A 22,731-nucleotide genomic window follows, 5' to 3' on the forward strand; every position below is an offset into this window, starting at 1 on the left:
TTATTTTCTGCATGACACACGTAATTACATTGGGCAAGATGCACTAAGCCTTGAAAAGTGATAAATATCACGGTGATAAAGTACCAGCCAATCGGCTCCTAACTGTCATTTTTCAAACACAGCCTGTGACATAGCAGTTAGGAGCTGATTGGCTGGCAGTTTATCACTGTGAAATTTATCACTTTTCAGGCTTAGTATATCTCCCCCATTATATTCTGCATGAGACGTGATTATATTATACTCTGCATGACGTGATTATATTATATTTTGCATGACACATATGTGATTATATTATATTCTGCATGACACGTATGTTATTACATTATATTCTGCATGACACATGTGATTATATTATATTCTGCATGACACATATGTGATTATATTATATTAATAGGCAGGTCGTCACTGTAATTAGACTGTATTATTTTCTGCATTCTGGTGTGACAGTCGTTTTGCAAGCTGCAACGAAACCTGGGAATTTGCGCAGCTGTGAAGCAGATACTGTATGTGTTGTAACATCACACATATTGGGATATATCCTGACAGTAACGCAGCTGCTGGTGACTTCTCCAAGAAGATTGCCTCTCAGATGAGACTGTACCTCCAATACCAACGTTTCCCAAATTGTAGGAAATTGATGTGAGGAGAAGAAGAGAAGAGTGCGGCATTCTGAGTGCAGAACTCTTTAAGAAGAATGTAAAAAAAAAAGTAGAAGAGAAGGAAGAACATCTGGGGAATGCACCATATGCTGATGCTTTGTCTTGTCCTTCAAAGTTAGCCTGCCCTTCAAGTGATTTGTCAGTGGGCCTCCCTGTGAGTGGGAGATATTGTAAGTGTTACAATGGTCGGGGCGAGACAGGATCATAATGGGAGAAAAACATATATTGAAACACACAAAAACAATATATATAGATATATATATATAGATATATATATATATATATATACTGTACATATATAATATACAATATATGACAGGTTAAAATTACAGGGAGGGGGCACATGTGTGATAGAAGGGGGGAAAGAAAGAGCTTTGGACTTTTTTTTGCTCGCCAACCGCTGAACTGATTAGAGTGTAATTAAGGCCATAAAGCCGTTAGATTATCCACCTGGTTATTCACTAAAGTCGCGGGCTAATCAGGGAAATTAGCTGTTGCAGACTGCACGTTGGGGCTAGAGCTCGCCTGATTAATGAAGTTTATTGGGAGCTGTTAAAAGCATTAACTGAAGAAAATCTCGGCAATTCGTCATATTTAAGCGATGGAAATTAAATCTCGGCATGCAAATGAGGAGCCGGGAAAAAAAAACGAATAAAAAAAATCCTCTTTTAGAGGTGACTGTCTCTTTTCCTCCTTTCTCCTCTCCTCTTTTGTTACCTGCTGATCCTTTCATCCTGTCTCAGCATATTGTGCAGACCAGCGTGTTGTGCCACAGAAGCAGCAGGCCTGTACGGGGGCGAGGCGGGGGGGGGGGGGGGGGGGGGGGGGTAGTTTTGAAACAAAGTAAAAAAAGAAAAACTTTGCAAAGAGTTTTTGTGACCTCTGTTTTACCCATCTCAGCAGCCCTCCTTCACATGGTAGGCCGGGCGTCTGATGGCTTTTTGGGGCCTCTTGTTAGAGGAAACATTAGCAGTAAAACAAAAAATTCTGCACAGTTTAAAAAATTATTATTATTTTTTTAAAAAGCTCCAAATAAAGTTAGGACGGTTGAGCATGGTAACAAAAAAATGACATGCATGCACAAAAATGACAGCAATTCATGTAGCATTGAGAGGGTTAAGTCGTCTGTGGTATATATATATATCTCTCTCCTGTGTGACTGGAGACCGATGCAGCGGAGCGCAGTCCTGGTCTGTCCGCACAATGCATCCTGGTAACTCTTCGGAGTGGGGTTGGACTCAGCATTTGCTAAATGATAGAATCCTTGTACACAATAAATTAACATAAATTAATTAGTGTCAACACAGTCAGACAAGTCCTCAGTTCCAGGCTCCAGGGCTGGTTCCTAAGACTGTTGTGTCTCTTCTCCTTTACGTCATCCTCAGTATTACCAACAGTAACAGAGAAGAGTCTTACCTGGCTGCGCATTTCCTTCCAATGGTTTTTTTTCAGGACTGTTTTTAAAAAATATATATATTTATTGATATTTTTTACTTTACAAAATGTGATAAAACTTCATCATAAAATATAAGCAGACCTCAAATTTGCACATTTATACTTATCCTATTCACGTTATTGTACCCTCTGTCCCAGGGAACTCACTATTACACAAGTGTAATCACTTATTGCACAAATTGCATCATTAATATTTCTTCTTTGCCAATATTTTTTTCTATTAATGTAAATGAAAATGATTAAGGAGTGTTTTATTTAACTTCATTTTATATTAACATTTTGGGAATTTTTACTTAATGTTTCTTCCTACCATAGATAAGATGTATTATGTACAAAGATAACACCTTTTTGTTTCCAACGTTTGGCAGAGGTGAATATATTATAATGAATACAATTTAGATTGATAAAAGTAAATATTAAAATACTTTTAGAAATTATTAATGGTATCTTAGTTTTACAAATATTTGTTGTTCAATACATATGCACACACACCTATATATGCACACATACCTATACTGCATATACCTATATATACACACATATAATGTGGGTTTTTAAGTGTTTATGTTTTTATAACATTTACCATGAAGAATTCTGTATATACATTTTTGCTTTCTATTCTTTTTAATTAAAAAAATATTTTCTCCTTTTTGAATTTTTTTTAGTCATTTTGAATCCAAGATGTATATATTTTTTTTCACACCGAATATATAAAATAGGACATTAAATTGAAAAGCAACAAATATACCGATGTAGAGATCGATGTTTCATTCTCAGATCTTTATTTAGAGATTATTTCTCTCTTTTTGCCTATTAATGCTAATTGTTTTTTGCCTTTCTTGTTGCTGTCCTCACAATACAGTACCATGAGCAATGGGATAACATTACACAAGTCTATAATGACACTTAATTTATCCTGACACACACACAAAATATAGTTGTATCATTGCTGGTGGCGACAATGTTTGTTTCAGAGCGGAGATGTAATACTGTAGGCAATATGAGAAATACATGTCAGAAGGACTAAGTGTATATATCAGGGGAAGTCTCCGTTATTACAGAGCTGCATTTTCACATTGCATTATATCCTCTCCTACACAGAAGGGCATCTCATACAGGACATGCGGTGCTACTAGAGCACTATAAAGTTATTCTGTCACTGGCATAATGGCTGCATATATACAGATAGGAATATCGTCCGATACGTTTCACATTACAGGAATCGAGCTTAGAAAATCTATTGACATTTTTATTTATTTATAAATGATATAGAATAATGTATAATACTGACGGACATATATATCACAGCTCTCTTCCACAAACGTGATTCTTTTCTTTTCTCTTTTTTTTTAGCATTTCTATTAGTCAGTCTTCCTATAAATGTAGTCAGGGGGTCTCAATGCATAAAACACCCCAAAAGTTTTATCTGTGTCCAAAAATGTTGTTTTCGGTATGAATGATAAAAGCACTTACTGATAAATCCCAGATCTAACACACGATGAATCTGGAAGCTGCAGAGCGTTCATTTCATTATCCGCAATGACTGCAAACAATTCCTACATCTTCCTTACCACATACACACTCATTCTAATGCTTCAGATGATTCATTATTTAAATGGTTAAACAATTATATGTGTGTATATATATTAGTGATGAGCGGATTCGGTTTTACTCGGTTTTACTCGGTATAGATAGAAAGATAGATAGATAGATAGATAGATAGATAGATAGATAGATAGATAGATAGATAGATAGATAGATAGACTATACTCATTATGGTTGATATGAATAGACAATGTATACATAGGTCATAACATAAGATCAGATTACCCTGAATAACTTTTTATTGACAGTGAGAACTTTCCATCTGTAATACTTACATGTGATTGCCGACTGCAAATACAAACACAATCATGTACAAATGAACAACAATAAACTTCATGATCATTACTTATTACTTATTACTTATCATTACAGCAGCAGCTTTACTAAAAATGAAGCTAATATTTTCTTTCAATATAAATATCTATCTATCTATAAAATGTATTATATATTACCAGTTATTTGTAGACGCACATATTCAAATTTGCTTTAAAATAAAAATGTCACCATTCACATCTGTCCCAGTCCCAGTGGAGCTTACAATCCAAATTCACTATCATATGTATACGCATATACACTATACACACTAGTGTGTGTGTAGATATATATATATATATATACACACACACACACACACATATAGATGTGTGTGTGTGTGTGTGTGTGTGTGTGTGTGTATATGTGATTGTAACTTTTATATATATATATACACACACAATACATATATAGGTGTGTGTGTGTGTGTGTGTGTGTGTGTGTGTGTATACATATATATATATATATATATATATATATACAGTATCAGTGATTGTAACTTCAAGTAGAGATTGATGCCACATTTCAGAGTAAAGAATATATAACATCCACAACATGTGGCTTAGTCTTCTGATAAAAGAATACGCGTAATGCAATATATTCTGTGCCAGTTTATGTAATGTTCAGCTTGTAGACAGTTTTTTAAAATGAAAATATTACAGTGGAGATAAATGTATTTTGTAGCAAAAAGTGACATCATGTGGCCAAAACAAGGAATTACAGGAGTTTCTACCCAGGCGTAGAGAACACTTTCTACGTTTCATTTGTTTCCCATTTATTTCCACATGTGAGCATTTATTAGTATTACACACTCTGTTGGTAAATAATAGATAGATAGAAACTCTGCCCTAACCATACTGTATATATTAAAAACACTCCAAACTGTTTCTCTCTCTATACTTTATATACAGGGGATGTTACTTACTATTGTTGCAACATTTGTTAAGCTTCCCAACTGCGCCAACAATTTCCCCATCCGATCAGACATCTATCACTGGCGTTATAAACACTGCTATCTCTATCTCATCACTGTTACACATAGGATAGATAGATAGATAGATAGATAGATAGATAGATAGATAGATAGATAGATAGATAGATAGATAGATATGAGATAAATAGATAGATAGATAGATAGATAGATAGATAGATAGACAGATATGAGATAGATAGATAGATAGATAGATAGATAGATAGATAGATAGATAGATTAGACAGACAGACAGATAGATATGAGATAGATAGATAGATAGATAGATAGATAGATAGATAGATAGATAGATAGATAGATAGATATGAGATAGATAGATAGATAGATAGATAGATAGATAGATAGATAGATAGATAGATATGAGATAGATAGATAGATAGATATGAGATAGATAGATAGATAGATAGATAGATAGATAGATAGATAGATAGATAGATAGATATAAGATACATGAGATAGATAGATAGATAGATAGATAGATAGATAGATAGATAGATAGATAGATGATAGATAGATAAATATGAGAGAGAGAGATGGATGGATAGATAGATAGATAGATAGATAGATAGATAGATAGATAGATAGATAGATATGAGATAGATAGATAGATAGATAGATATAAAATAGATAGATAGATAGATAGATATGAGATAGATAGATAGATAGATAGATATATAGATAGATATGAGATATATGAGATAGATAGATAGATAGATATGAGATAGATAGATAGATAGATAGATATATAGATAGATATGAGATATATGAGATAGATAGACAGATAGATATGAGATATATAGATAGATTAGATAGATAGATAGATATGAGATAAGATAGATAGATAGATAGATAGATAGATAGATAGATAGATAGATAGATAGATAGATATGAGATAGATAGACACTGTAGATAGATAGATAGATAGATATAAAATAGATAGATAGATATGAGATAGATAGATAGATAGATAGATATGAGATAGATAAACAGATAGATATGAGATATATAGATAGATAGATAGATAGATAGATAGATAGATAGATAGATAAGATAGATAGATAGATAGATAGATAGATAGATAGATAGATAGATAGATAGATAGATAGATAGATATGAGATATTTGAGATATATAGATATGAGATGTATGAGATAGATAGATAGATAGATAGATAGATAGATAGATAGATAGATATGAGATAGATAGATAGATAGATAGATATATAGATAGATATGAGATATATGAGATAGATAGATAGATAGATATGAGATAGATAGATAGATAGATAGATAGATATATAGATAGATATGAGATATATGAGATAGATAGACAGATAGATATGAGATATATAGATAGATTAGATAGATAGATAGATATGAGATAAGATAGATAGATAGATAGATAGATAGATAGATAGATAGATAGATAGATAGATAGATAGATAGATATGAGATAGATAGACACTGTAGATAGATAGATAGATATAAAATAGATAGATAGATATGAGATAGATAGATAGATAGATAGATAGATATGAGATAGATAAACAGATAGATATGAGATATATAGATAGATAGATAGATAGATAGATAAGATAGATAGATAGATAGATAGATAGATAGATAGATAGATAGATAGATAGATAGATAGATAGATATGAGATATTTGAGATATATAGATATGAGATGTATGAGATAGATAGATAGATAGATAGATAGATAGATAGATAGATAGATAGATAGATAGATAGATAGATAGATAGGAGATAGAGAGATAGAATGATATGAGATAAATAGATAGCTAGATAGATAGACAGATAGATATGAGATAGCTAGATAGATAGATTAGATAGACAGACAGACAGACAGACAGACAGACAGACAGACAGACAGATAGATAGATAGATAGATAGATAGATAGATAGATAGATAGATAGATAGATAGATAGATAGATATGGGATATATGAGATAGATAGATAGATAGATAGATAGATAGATAGATAGATAGATAGATAGATAGATAGATAGATAGATAGATAGATAGATTGAAAGGCAGGCAGGTAGATAGATAGATAGATAGATAGATAGATAGATAGATAGATAGATAGATAGATGAGATAGATAGATATGAGATAGATAGATAGATAGATATAAGATACATGAGATAGATAGATAGATAGATAAATATGAGAGAGAGAGATAGATAGATAGATATGAGATAGACACTGTAGATAGATAGATAGATAGATATGAGATAGATAGATATATAGATAGATATGAGATATATGAGATAGATAGACAGATAGATATGAGATATATAGATAGATTAGATAGATAGATAGATAGATAGATAGATAGATAGATAGATAGATATGAGATAAGATAGATAGATAGATAGATAGATAGATAGATAGATAGATAGATAGATAGATAGATAGATAGATAGATAGATAGATATGAGATAGATAGACACTGTAGATAGATAGATATAAAATAGATAGATAGATAGATAGATAGATATGAGATAGATAAATAGATAGATAGATATGAGATATATGAGATAGATAGACAGATAGATATGAGATATATAGATAGATAGATAGATAGATATGAGATAAGATAGATAGATAGATAGATAGATAGATATGAGATATTTGAGATATATAGATATGAGATGTATGAGATAGATAGATAGATAGATAGATAGATAGACAGATAGATATGAGATATATAGATAGATAGATAGATAGATAGATAGATAGATTAGACAGACAGACAGACAGACAGACAGATAGATAGATAGATAGATAGATAGATAGATAGATAGATAGATATGAGATAAGAGATAGATAGATAGATAGATAGATAGATAGATAGATAGATAGATATGAGATAGATAGATAGATAGATATGAGATAGATAGATAGATAGATAATTATAAAACAATAGAAAAGCAGGGAACCTGCGCTCTGTGTAACTGGCATATAATGTACGTAGCTGCGCTCTGTGTAACTGGCATATAATGTACGTAGCTGCGCTCTGTAACTGGCATGTAATGTACGTAGCTGCGCTCTGTGTAACTGGCATATAATGTACGTAGCTGTGCTCTGTAACTGGCATATAATGTAGTAGCTGCGCTCTGTGTAACTGAAATATAATGTAGTAGCTGCGCACTGTGTAACTGAAATATAATGTAGTAGCTGCGCTCTGTGTAACTGGCATATAATGTACGTAGCTGTGCTCTGTGTAACTGGCATATAATGTACGTAGATGTGCTCTGTGTAACTGGCATATAATGTACGTAGCTGCGCTCTGTAACTGGCATATAATGTACGTAGCTGCGCTCTGTGTAACTGGCATATAATGTACGTAGCTGCGCTCTGTGTAACTGGCATATAATGTACGTAGCTGTGCTCTATGTAACTGGCATATAATGTACGTAGCTGCGCTCTGTAACTGGCAAATAATGTACGTAGCTGCGCTCTGTGTAACTGGCATATAATGTACGTAGCTGCGCTCTGTAACTGGCAAATAATGTACGTAGCTGCGCTCTGTGTAACTGGCATATAATGTACGTAGCTGTGCTCTGTGTAAGTGGGATATAATGTAGTAGTTGCGCTCTGTGTAACTGGCATATAATGTAGTAGCTGCGCTCTGTAACTGGCATATAATGTACGTAGCTGCGCCCTGTGTAAGTGGCATATAATGTACGTAGATGTGCTCTGTGTAACTGGCATATAATGTACGTAGCTGCGCTCTGTGTAAATGGCATATAATGTACGTAGCTGTGCTCTGTGTAACTGGCATATAATGTACGTAGCTGCGCTCTGTAACTGGCATGTAATGTACGTAGCTGTGCTCTGTAACTGGCATATAATGTACGTAGCTGCGCTCTGTGTAACTGGCATATAATGTACGTAGATGTGCTCTGTGTAACTGGCATATAATGTAATAGCTGTGCTCTGTAACTGGCATATAATGTACGTAGCTGCGCTCTGTGTAACTGGCATATAATGTACGTAGCTGCGCTCTGCAACTGGCATATAATGTACGTAGCTGCGCTCTGTGTAACTGGCATATAATGTACGTAGCTGCGCTCTGTGTAACTGGCATATAATGTAGTAGCTGCGCTCTGTGTGACTGGCATATAATGTACGTAGCTGCGCTCTGTGTAACTGGTATATAATGTAGTAGCTGTGCTCTGCGTAACTGGTATATAATGTAGTAGCTGTGCTCTGTGTAACTGACATATAATGTAGTAGCTGCGCTCTGTAACTGGCATATAATGTACGTAGCTGCTCTCTGTGTAACTGACATATAATGTAGTAGCTGCGCTCTGTGTAACTGGTATATAATGTAGTAGCTGCGCTCTGTGTACCTGGCATATAATGTAGTAGCTGTGCTCTGTGTAACTGGCATATAATGTAGTAGCTGCGCTCTGCAACTGGCATATAATTTACGTAGCTGCGCTCTGTGCAACTGGCATATAATGTACGTAGCTGTGCTCTGTGTAACTGGCATATAATGTAGTAGCTGTGCTCTGTGTAACTGGCATATAATGTACGTAGCTGTGCTCTGTGTAACTAACATATAATATAGTAGCTGCGCTCTGTAACTGGCATATAATGTACGTAGCTGCGCTCTGTGTAACTGGCATATAATGTACGTAGCTGCGCTCTGTGTAACTGGCATATAATGTACGTAGCTGCGCTCTGTAACTGGCATATAATGTACGTAGCTGCGCTCTGTGTAAGTGGCATATAATGTACGTAGCTGCGCTCTGTAACTGGCATATAATGTACGTAGCTGTGCTCTGTGTAACTGGCATATAATGTACGTAGCTGCGCTCTGTGTATCTGGCATATAATGTACCTAGCTGCGCTCTGTGTAACTGGCATATAATGTACTTAGCTGCGCTCTGTGTAACTGGCATATAATGTACGTAGCTGCGCTCTGTAACTGTCATATAATGTACGTAGCTGCGCTCTGTGTAACTGGCATATAATGTACGTAGCTGCGCTCTGTAACTGGCATATAATGTACGTAGCTGTGCTCTGTGTAACTGGCATATAATGTACGTAGCTGCGCTCTGTAACTGGCATATAATGTACGTAGCTGCGCTCTGTGTAACTGGCATATAATGTACCTAGCTGCGCTCTGTGTAAGTGGTATATAATGTAGTAGCTGCGCTCTGTGTAACTGGCATATAATGTACTCAGCTATGCTCTGTGTAAGTGGTATATAATGTAGTAGCTGCGCTCTGTGTAACTGGCATATAATGTACGTAGCTGCGCTCTTTTACTGGCATATAATGTACGTAGCTGCGCTCTGAGTAACTGGCATATAATGTACGTAGCTGCGCTCTGTAACTGGCATATAATGTACGTAGCTGCGCTCTGTGTAAGTGGTATATAATGTAGTAGCTGCGCTCTGTGTGAGTGGTATATAATATTGTAGCTGCGCTCTGTGTAACTGGCATATAATGTTGTAGCTGCGCTCTGTGTAACTGGCATATAATGTACGTAGCTGCGCTCTGTGTAACTGGCATATAATGTACGTAGCTGCGCTCTGTAACTGGCATATAATGTACGTAGCTGCGCTCTGTGTAAGTGGCATATAATGTACGTAGCTGCGCTCTGTGTAACTGGCATATAATGTAGTAGCTGCGCTCTGTGTAACTGGCATATAATGTACGTAGCTGGGCTCTGTGTAACTGGCATATAATGTACTTAGCTGCGCTCTGTGTAACTGGCATATAATGTACGTAGCTGCGCTCTGTAACTGTCATATAATGTACGTAGCTGCGCTCTGTGGAACTGGCATATAATGTACGTAGCTGCGCTCTGTAACTGGCATATAATGTACGTAGCTGCGCTCTGTGTAACTGGCATATAATGTACGTAGCTGCGCTCTGTAACTGGCATATAATGTCCGTAGCTGCGCTCTGTAACTGGCATATAATGTACGTAGCTGCGCTCTGTGTAAGTGGTATATAATGTAGTAGCTGCGCTCTGTGTAACTGGCATATAATGTACTCAGCTGTGCTCTGTGTAAGTGGTATATAATGTAGTGGGTGCGCTCTGTGTAACTGGCATATAATGTACGTAGCTGCGCTCTGTAACTGGCATATAATGTACGTAGCTGCGCTCTGTGTAAGTGGTATATAATGTACGTAGCTGCGCTCTGTGTAACTGGCATATAATGTACGTAGCTGCGCTCTGTAACTGGCATATAATGTACGTAGCTGCGCTCTGTGTAAGTGGTATATAATGTAGTAGCTGCGCTCTGTGTAAGTGGTATATAATGTTGTAGCTGCGCTCTGTGTAACTGGCATATAATGTTGTAGCTGCGCTCTGTGTAAGTGGTATATAATGTAGTACCTGCGCTCTGTGTAAGTGGTATATAATGTTGTAGCTGCGCTCTGTAACTGGCATATAATGTACGTAGCTGCGCTCTGTAACTGGCATATAATGTACGTAGCTGCGCTCTGTGTAACTGGCATATAATGTACGTAGCTGCGCTTTGTAACTGGCATATAATGTACGTAGCTGCGCTCTGTGTAACTGGCATATAATGTACGTAGCTGCGCTCTGTACCTGGCATATAATGTACGAAGCTGCGCTCTGTGTAAGTGGTATATAATGTAGTAGCTGCGCTCTGTGTAAGTGGTATATAATGTTGTAGCTGCGCTCTGTGTAACTGGCATATAATGTACGTAGCTGCGCTCTGTGTAACTGGAATATAATGTACGTAGCTGCGCTCTGTAACTGGCATATAATGTACGTAGCTGCGCTCTGTAACTGGCATATAATGTACGTAGCTGCGCTCTGTGTAACTGGCATATAATGTACGTAGCTGCGCTCTGTGTAACTGGCATATAATGTACGTAGCTGCGCTCTGTGTAACTGGCATATAATGTATGTAGCTGTGCTCTGTAACTGGCATATAATGTACGTAGCTGCGCTCTGTGTAAGTGGTATATAATGTAGTAGCTGCGCTCTGTGTAAGTGTTATATAATGTTGTAGCTGCGCTCTGTGTAACTGGCATATAATGTTGTAGCTGCGCTCTGTGTAAGTGGTATATAATGTAGTATCTGCGCTCTGTGTAAGTGGTATATAATGTTGTAGCTGCGCTCTGTAACTGGCATATAATGTACGTAGCTGCGCTCTGTAACTGGCATATAATGTACGTAGCTGCGCTCTGTGTAACTGGCATATAATGTACGTAGCTGCGCTCTGTGTAACTGGCATATAATGTACGTAGCTGCGCTCTGTGTAACTGGCATATAATGTACGTAGCTGCGCTCTGTGTAACTGGCATATAATGTAGTAGCTGCGCTCTGTGTAACTGGCATATAATGTACGTAGCTGCGCTCTGTAACTGGCATATAATGTACGTAGCTGCGCTCTGTGTAACTGGCATATAATGTAGTAGCTGCGCTCTGTAACTGGCATATAATGTACGTAGCTGCGCTCTGTAACTGGCATATAATGTATGTAGCTGCGCTCTGTGTAACTGGCATATAATGTACGTAGCTGCGCTCTGTAACTGGCATATAATGTAGTAGCTGCGCTCTGTGTAACTGGCATATAATGTAGTAGCTGCGCTCTGTAACTGGCATATAATGTAGTAGCTGCGCTCTGTGTAACTGGTATATAATGTAGTAGCTGCGCTCTGTAACTGGCATATAATGTAGTAGCTGCGCTCTGTGTAACTGGCATATAATGTACGTAGCTGCGCTCTGTAACTGGCATATAATGTACGTAGCTGCGCTCTGTGTAACTGGCATATAATGTACGTAGCTGCGCTCTGTAACTGGCATATAATGTAGTAGCTGCGCTCTGTAACTGGCATATAATGTACGTAGCTGCGCTCTGTGTAACTGGCATATAATGTACGTAGCTGCGCTCTGTAACTGGCATATAATGTACGTAGCTGCTCTCTGTGTAACTGACATATAATGTAGTAGCTGCGCTCTGTGCAACTGGCATATAATGTAGTAGCTGTGCTCTGTGTAACTGGCATATAATGTACGTAGCTGCGCTCTGTAGCTGGCATATAATGCACGTAGCTGCGCTCTGTAACTGGCATATAATGTACGTAGCTGTGCTCTGTGTAACTGGCATATAATGTACCTAGCTGCGCTCTGTGTAACTGGCATATAATGTACTTAGCTGCGCTCTGTGTAACTGGCATATAATGTACGTAGCTGCGCTCTGTAACTGTCATATAATGTACGTAGCTGCGCTCTGTGTAACTGGCATATAATGTACGTAGCTGCGCTCTGTAACTGGCATATAATGTACGTAGCTGTGCTCTGTGTAACTGGCATATAATGTACGTAGCTGCGCTCTGTAACTGGCATATAATGTACGTAGCTGCGCTCTGTGTAACTGGCATATAATGTACCTAGCTGCGCTCTGTGTAAGTGGTATATAATGTAGTAGCTGCGCTCTGTGTAACTGGCATATAATGTACTCAGCTATGCTCTGTGTAAGTGGTATATAATGTAGTAGCTGCGCTCCGTGTAACTGGCATATAATGTACGTAGCTGCGCTCTTTTACTGGCATATAATGTACGTAGCTGCGCTCTGAGTAACTGGCATATAATGTACGTAGCTGCGCTCTGTAACTGGCATATAATGTACGTAGCTGCGCTCTGTGTAAGTGGTATATAATGTAGTAGCTGCGCTCTGTGTGAGTGGTATATAATATTGTAGCTGCGCTCTGTGTAACTGGCATATAATGTTGTAGCTGCGCTCTGTGTAACTGGCATATAATGTACGTAGCTGCGCTCTGTGTAACTGGCATATAATGTACGTAGCTGCGCTCTGTAACTGGCATATAATGTACGTAGCTGCGCTCTGTGTAAGTGGCATATAATGTACGTAGCTGCGCTCTGTGTAACTGGCATATAATGTAGTAGCTGCGCTCTGTGTAACTGGCATATAATGTACGTAGCTGGGCTCTGTGTAACTGGCATATAATGTACTTAGCTGCGCTCTGTGTAACTGGCATATAATGTACGTAGCTGCGCTCTGTAACTGTCATATAATGTACGTAGCTGCGCTCTGTGGAACTGGCATATAATGTACGTAGCTGCGCTCTGTAACTGGCATATAATGTACGTAGCTGCGCTCTGTGTAACTGGCATATAATGTACGTAGCTGCGCTCTGTAACTGGCATATAATGTCCGTAGCTGCGCTCTGTAACTGGCATATAATGTACGTAGCTGCGCTCTGTGTAAGTGGTATATAATGTAGTAGCTGCGCTCTGTGTAACTGGCATATAATGTACTCAGCTGTGCTCTGTGTAAGTGGTATATAATGTAGTGGGTGCGCTCTGTGTAACTGGCATATAATGTACGTAGCTGCGCTCTGTAACTGGCATATAATGTACGTAGCTGCGCTCTGTGTAAGTGGTATATAATGTACGTAGCTGCGCTCTGTGTAACTGGCATATAATGTACGTAGCTGCGCTCTGTAACTGGCATATAATGTACGTAGCTGCGCTCTGTGTAAGTGGTATATAATGTAGTAGCTGCGCTCTGTGTAAGTGGTATATAATGTTGTAGCTGCGCTCTGTGTAACTGGCATATAATGTTGTAGCTGCGCTCTGTGTAAGTGGTATATAATGTAGTACCTGCGCTCTGTGTAAGTGGTATATAATGTTGTAGCTGCGCTCTGTAACTGGCATATAATGTACGTAGCTGCGCTCTGTAACTGGCATATAATGTACGTAGCTGCGCTCTGTGTAACTGGCATATAATGTACGTAGCTGCGCTTTGTAACTGGCATATAATGTACGTAGCTGCGCTCTGTGTAACTGGCATATAATGTACGTAGCTGCGCTCTGTACCTGGCATATAATGTACGAAGCTGCGCTCTGTGTAAGTGGTATATAATGTAGTAGCTGCGCTCTGTGTAAGTGGTATATAATGTTGTAGCTGCGCTCTGTGTAACTGGCATATAATGTACGTAGCTGCGCTCTGTGTAACTGGAATATAATGTACGTAGCTGCGCTCTGTAACTGGCATATAATGTACGTAGCTGCGCTCTGTAACTGGCATATAATGTACGTAGCTGCGCTCTGTGTAACTGGCATATAATGTACGTAGCTGCGCTCTGTGTAACTGGCATATAATGTACGTAGCTGCGCTCTGTGTAACTGGCATATAATGTATGTAGCTGTGCTCTGTAACTGGCATATAATGTACGTAGCTGCGCTCTGTGTAAGTGGTATATAATGTAGTAGCTGCGCTCTGTGTAAGTGTTATATAATGTTGTAGCTGCGCTCTGTGTAACTGGCATATAATGTTGTAGCTGCGCTCTGTGTAAGTGGTATATAATGTAGTATCTGCGCTCTGTGTAAGTGGTATATAATGTTGTAGCTGCGCTCTGTAACTGGCATATAATGTACGTAGCTGCGCTCTGTAACTGGCATATAATGTACGTAGCTGCGCTCTGTGTAACTGGCATATAATGTACGTAGCTGCGCTCTGTGTAACTGGCATATAATGTACGTAGCTGCGCTCTGTGTAACTGGCATATAATGTACGTAGCTGCGCTCTGTGTAACTGGCATATAATGTAGTAGCTGCGCTCTGTGTAACTGGCATATAATGTACGTAGCTGCGCTCTGTAACTGGCATATAATGTACGTAGCTGCGCTCTGTGTAACTGGCATATAATGTACGTAGCTGCGCTCTGTAACTGGCATATAATGTACGTAGCTGCGCTCTGTGTAAGTGGTATATAATGTAGTAGCTGCGCTCTGTGTAAGTAGTATATAATGTTGTAGCTGCGCTCTGTGTAACTGGCATATAATGTACGTAGCTGCGCTCTGTGTAACTGGAATATAATGTACGTAGCTGCGCTCTGTAACTGGCATATAATGTACGTAGCTGCGCTCTGTGTAACTGGCATATAATGTACATAGCTGCGCTCTGTAACTGGCATATAATGTACGTAGCTGCGCTCTGTAACTGGCATTTAATGTACGTAGCTGCGCTCTGTGTAACTGGCATATAATGTACGTAGCTGCGCTCTGTGTAACTGGCATATAATGTTGTAGCTGTGCTCTGTAACTGGCATATAATGTACGTAGCTGCGCTCTGTAACTGGCATATAATGTACGTAGCTGCGCTCTGTAACTGGCATATAATGTACGCAGCTGCGCTCTGTGTAACTGGCATATAATGTACGTAGCTGCGCTCTGTAACTGGCATATAATGTACGTAGCTGCGCTCTGTAACTGGCATATAATGTACGTAGCTGCGCTCTGTGTAACTGGCATATAATGTACGTAGCTGCGCTCTGTGTAACTGGCATATAATGTATGTAGCTGTGCTCTGTAACTGGCATATAATGTACGTAGCTGCGCTCTGTGTAAGTGGTATATAATGTAGTAGCTGCGCTCTGTGTAACTGGCATATAATGTATGCAGCTGTGCTCTGTAACTGGCATATAATGTACGTAGCTGCGCTCTGTGTAAGTGGTATATAATGTAGTAGCTGCGCTCTGTGTAAGTGTTATATAATGTTGTAGCTGCGCTCTGTGTAACTGGCATATAATGTTGTAGCTGCGCTCTGTGTAAGTGGTATATAATGTAGTAGCTGCGCTCTGTGTAAGTGGTATATAATGCTGTAGCTGCGCTCTGTAACTGGCATATAATGTACGTAGCTGCGCTCTGTAACTGGCATATAATGTACGTAGCTGCGCTCTGTGTAACTGGCATATAATGTACGTAGCTGCGCTCTGTGTAACTGGCATATAATGTAGTAGCTGCGCTCTGTGTAACTGGCATATAATGTACGTAGCTGCGCTCTGTAACTGGCATATAATGTACGTAGCTGCGCTCTGTGTAACTGGCATATAATGTACGTAGCTGCGCTCTGTAACTGGCATATAATGTACGTAGCTGTGCTCTGTGTAAGTGGTATATAATGTAGTAGCTGCGCTCTGTGTAAGTGGTATATAATGTTGTAGCTGCGCTCTGTGTAACTGGCATATAATGTACGTAGCTGCGCTCTGTGTAACTGGAATATAATGTACGTAGCTGCGCTCTGTAACTGGCATATAATGTACGTTGCTGCGCTCTGTAACTGGCATTTAATGTACGTAGCTGCGCTCTGTGTAACTGGCATATAATGTTGTAGCTGTGCTCTGTAACTGGCATATAATGTACGTAGCTGCGCTCTGTAACTGGCATATAATGTACGTAGCTGCGCTCTGTAACTGGCATATAATGTACGTAGCTGCGCTCTGTGTAACTGGCATATAATGTACGTAGCTGCGCTCTGTAACTGTCATATAATGTACGTAGCTGCGCTCTGTAACTTGCATATAATGTACGTAGCTGCGCTCTGTGTAACTGGCATATAATGTACGTAGCTGCACTCTGTGTAACTGGCATATAATGTATGTAGCTGTGCTCTGTAACTGGCATATAATGTACGTAGCTGCGCTCTGTAACTGGCATATAATGTAGTAGCTGTGCTCTGTGTAACTGGCATATAATGTACGTAGCTGTGCTCTGTAACTGGCATATAATGTACGTAGCTGCGCTCTGTGTAACTGGCATATAATGTATGTAGCTGTGCTCTGTAAGTGGCATATAATGTACGTAGCTGCGCTCTGTGTAAGTGGTATATAATGTAGTAGCTGCGCTCTGTGTAAGTGGTATATAATGTTGTAGCTGCGCTCTGTAACTGGCATATAATGTACGGTGATGAACAGATGCAGTGGCGTCTGTATTCCGGTGTGTGCGGAGTCCACAATCCCCCATGGTGCTGTAGTAACTGCCAGTCTCCTCTGGGTTCAAAGTCTCACAAGATCTCATGCGTGACTGCAATACAACGTCCGTGCGTGCACTCTGGTTACGAGAAGGAAACTAGTGAATGTGCACTAGTGTACCTGTTCGTAGTTCCGGGGGCGGCATTGTGAGTTAAAGCTGACCTCCTCACAAAACAATATAATAATAATAATCAGCGCAGCTGTGGCGGTGGAGCAGTGCAGGATGGGGGCACGTACTAGGTACTCCGAAACCCCCCCTGTGTGCGCCACTGTACTCACAGTCTAGTTTGTATGTACTCCCAGTGTTTGTGTGGGTTTACTCCTGGTGCTCTGGCTTCCTCCAACACCCCAGCTAAGTACCCTTACGTTTGTCAGTGAAACCACTAATTGCTGATGAATTCTAAGATTACCTAATTATGAATGTTGGTTTGGAGCACAATATAGTGGTGACACTACATACGCCGTTATGTCTTCGCCCCCAACGCAATACGCCCTCCATTCAATGCATCGCTGCATTAATTTTCACATGAAATGAATGACACCTCTGGCGGTGGGTGTTCGTGCGCAGTGTGGATGGATCATACCTGGTCTCTGAAGGCTCTTCTTACAGTCACGGCACGTTAGAGGAACAGATGACCGCCATATCCCTATACAAGGCGGACACCTGGAAGTAAATTGATGTTTGAATTTATTAAACTTCATCACTGTAACTGCTCAAATGTAAAGACGTCAATAACAGATGTAGAATAAAACAGTCTTTCAGTAGAGAAAAGCAGTACAGGCCGCAATTACCGTAATACTATGAATCTTGCCCGTTACTATGGGTGACGCTATTGGGCCTTACTCTGAATAAACTATACAACATCAATAATGCAATATGCAGGATACTTTAGGAAAAATAAATACTCTTGATACTGTACACTTTGCATTAAATAACTTTGATGCTGTACACTTGGAATTGTTGTCACATGACTCAGGGACCGACAGCAACACACACACTGTGGCCGTAATACACTTAAAACTAGAATATAGGCAATCGCATCAATGACCTGATAATGCAGTAGTTCAAGTGCATTCAACGAACAGCATAAATAACATTCAGTATAAACAAGGTAATGGAAGGCATATAAATGACTCAATAATCGTACAGATGCAATAAGCCTGTACAGACACCTAACCATAGCGCAATGAGTACTGACAAAGAATGGGTTAACCTGTTACTCTTCACTGGCCAGCTCTTGCGTTGGTGCACATAAAAGTGGGTGAAGCAGGCGATTGGACTCTAGGATGCTTAGTGTTGACGGAGTGTCTCTGTTACACTGACTGGTGTGCTGCATGCACTTACACAGAAAGTATTATCCCGAATAGATGTAGACATGCCAGAGTAAATCACTGTGAAGGAAACGATTGTCCTTAATAACTCTACTAACAATAACACTGTTCTGCTTACACTTTCAGCACTGTAATCAGGGGTAACTGGCACTGTATAACAGCTGGGTCAGTGGCTTGTGCTGGGTCCACAATTAGCAATCAAATAAGCCTAAGTTATCTGGCCAGCGTCAAACTGTATATGCTGAACTATATACTTTAGTGTTACAAAATGTCCCTCTTGTAGGTGGCTTATTGCCTCGATGAGAAGGGTTTAAAGTAGCGCAAGAGTACACGGCACTGGTATATGCCTCTGGGCGTGTGGACTCAGTGGCCACCTGTGTGCATCAGCTTAGTGTAAGTGTGCACTTAGGATGTCTGCCAGACCTGTTCCGCGGTGCTAGATGCTACTGTCTAGCTGGCCCTGCTCTGACAGCTCTGCTAGCATCTCCTGCACTGCAGCCTGACTCTCCCATCATCAGGCTCTCCTCACCACGTGTCTGTGCAGCCACAGCACTGGCTCTCAGCATCCTCTGTCTCTCTCAGTGGCACCCACACACATGCTCTGCCCAGCTCAGCTCCATGTGGTCCACAAACATTGTCCCCCACTCTCAGTGGTAGCTCTGGCTCCACACGTGGTCCCTCAAAACAGTGGCAGCAGGGAGGGAGATATATTCAAAGTAAGAGAAGTAATAGAATATGAGGACATGCGCTGAGACTGGAGGGGGGGGGGGAGGTTCAGGGGAACCTTGAAGAAAATTACTTCACAGAAAGGGTAGTGTACAAGTGGAATAGCCTCCCATCAGAGGTGGTAGAGGCTAAGACAGTAGAGCAATTTAAACATGCTAGGTTTGATAGGGTTTGAGGTTACAAACAATATGGTTAAAAAAGGAGCAGACTAGATGGGTCAAGTGGTTCTTATCTACCGTCACATTCTATGTTTCTATGTTTCATCAGCCTCCTGCAGCATTCTCCCAGGATCTCAGTAGCTCCTCCCCCAACACTGTAAAGCCGGGAGTCTGCCCAGTGGGTCCTGCTGTTAATGGTCTCCTCTGGGTCCTTCTTCATGCCATGTTCTTCCCTGCAGCACCAGTTGGCAGTGCCGTAACTAGATATTTTAGTGCTGTGTGCAACAAACAACATCGGCACCCCCACCCCCCCACCATATACAAAACAGGGTCGTGGCTTCATGGGGAAGGGGCGTGGCCATAGACCTCCCTTTTACACACTACGGCAGGCAGAGCTCCCTTTTACACAGTACGACAGGTAGAGTCCCCCTTTTACACAGTATGGCAGTTAGAGTCCCCCTTTTACACAGTATGGCAAGTAGAGTCCCCTTTAACACAGTATGGCAGGCAGAGTGCCATTTTACACAGTACGGCAGGCAGACTGCCATTTTACACAGTACGGCAGGCAGAGTCCCCCTTTTACACAGTATGGCAGGTAGAGTCCCCCTTTTTACATATTACAGCAGCAGAGTCCCCTTTTTGCACATTAGGCTGGCAGAGACCCCCTTTTTACAGATTAGACTGCAGAGTCCCCCATTTTTACACATTACAGCAACAGAGCCCCCTTTTTTTACACATTAGGCAGGGAGTGAGTGAGGGGAGTTAGTGAGAGGTAGGTGTGTGTGTGTGTGTGTGTGTGTGTGTGTGTGTGTGTGTGTGTGTGTCAGTCACCTGTGGGGGCGATCTGGCATCCAGGCCTGCCAGGTGCAGACACTCATATACGGTAGCTGGCGGATCCAGTAGTGTTCCCTCTCCATTGCAGAGGCGGCAGCGGCGCAGACACTTATATACGGGAGGTGACGGATCCAATAGCACTCCTTCTCCATTGCAGAGGCGGCGGTGGGTCTCACAGGCGGAATTACCGCATGGGTGGCTATGTACCACCAAATGGCACCTGCGGCAAGGCTCCCTGTCCCTTACAGAGGCGGCGGCAGGAGACTGGGCTCCGATGGCCAGCAGGACTTTCACTACTACCTCACTGGATATTACGGCCATATGTGGGGGGGTGCTGCCAGATGGTGCGCCTTCAGTGCAGTTGCGCTGTGGGCAAGGCACCATCGGCACACACCTAGTTACGGCTGTAACGGACGCAGCCCCAGCTGGCTCATGAGGAGTACTTTTTGCCAGCCTGTTTCTAGATTCAGTGCGTAAGTGTAAAGAGACAGGTCAGAACTGTGTTATCACCTATACAGCATGCTGCCTGGATTCCCAATAGAACTGTAGAACTGGACATCACATAATATTGTGAAACATTATTCCTCTGTTATATGTGTTTGTGCTTATCAGGGAATAATATGTCTAGCCTGATGTTTTGTACAGAATGCATATGAAGATGTATATATATGAATGTATTAGTTATTGTGTTATAGTTTGTAAAATAATGTTCCCCCCATGTGACTGCTCAGATAACCTGTGTGTTTGCTGTTGTGTAGATACAGCTAGTCTCAGATGTCAGGCCATACACCCCCCTCATTCTTCCCCACACAATGGATTCCAGGCCACACAATCAGATTAAGTAAGGTTAATTTAGGTAACATCTATTGTGACCTAGAGGACATGCCTGGACATGTGAAAGTAGGTTTGCTCTGAAAGTGTTCTGTAGTCAGCCCCTTTAATGTAACCCACCCAATACAGAGCCAGAAGGTGTCGCCTTATGGTAGGAAAGACAAAGGTCTTATAATAGCAAACAGGGGCTATTGGGACAGAGAGAGTGGAGTTCCTGACCTGAGAGGAATGAGGTGGATTGCTTCTGAAAGCTACTGGTAGGATAGTGCTTCCAGTGTGCTGAGGCCTAGAAGCATTGTTGTTATCCTCTCGTTTCAAAAAGGCTACTGGACGTGCACTGAGGACGAGGCTGCCAGTGTGCTGAGTGAGGATTGTGTCTGGATGCATTGTGGACACTGGATGACAAGCTTTTCCTGGGAGTGCAGACTTGGTGGCTCTGCTATATAGATACTCCCTCATACATCTGTACTCCTATACTATTGTGGGGACCTAGTAAGTGAGATCCCATCCTGGCATGTAATAGTTACTGTTTTAGTGCACTGTGTGTGTATATTTACAATAAAGGGCAGTTGCTACTTTACTAAACTGTTTACCTGAGTGATCAGAGAATCCGTATCCTCACAACGGCCCTGCCAGTTGGTGTCCACAGTGTTTTAAAGCCCAACAGCTGCCAGGTATCACAGTCTACATTTGCTCTGCCCTACAAGCCAACAACTGTGTCCATTCACCACAAATTAATATGCTAAGCACCGGTGTGTTCTGACCAGGTCTGCTTCACCCACGACCTAAGAGGTGGGGTTTGTTATTGCACCCTGTTGTTTACACTGAGCACCAGAAGGTTTGCACTTACAAACTCATCGGAGGGGTGAACAGTTGGAGGGTAAACTAAGAAGAAGAATATATCAAGGGCGAGAGGTTTCTGGGGACTTAGGAGAGGAGCTAGAAGGCTAAAATGAAAAGTCTTGAGCGCACGTTTAAAGCTAGAAAATCTGACTTTAGTGAGGGAGTGAGATTTATAGGAGGGGAGCAGCACA

The sequence above is a fragment of the Pseudophryne corroboree genome, chromosome 4, assembly GCF_028390025.1.
Source record: "Pseudophryne corroboree isolate aPseCor3 chromosome 4, aPseCor3.hap2, whole genome shotgun sequence".
NCBI lineage: Eukaryota > Metazoa > Chordata > Amphibia > Anura > Myobatrachidae > Pseudophryne > Pseudophryne corroboree.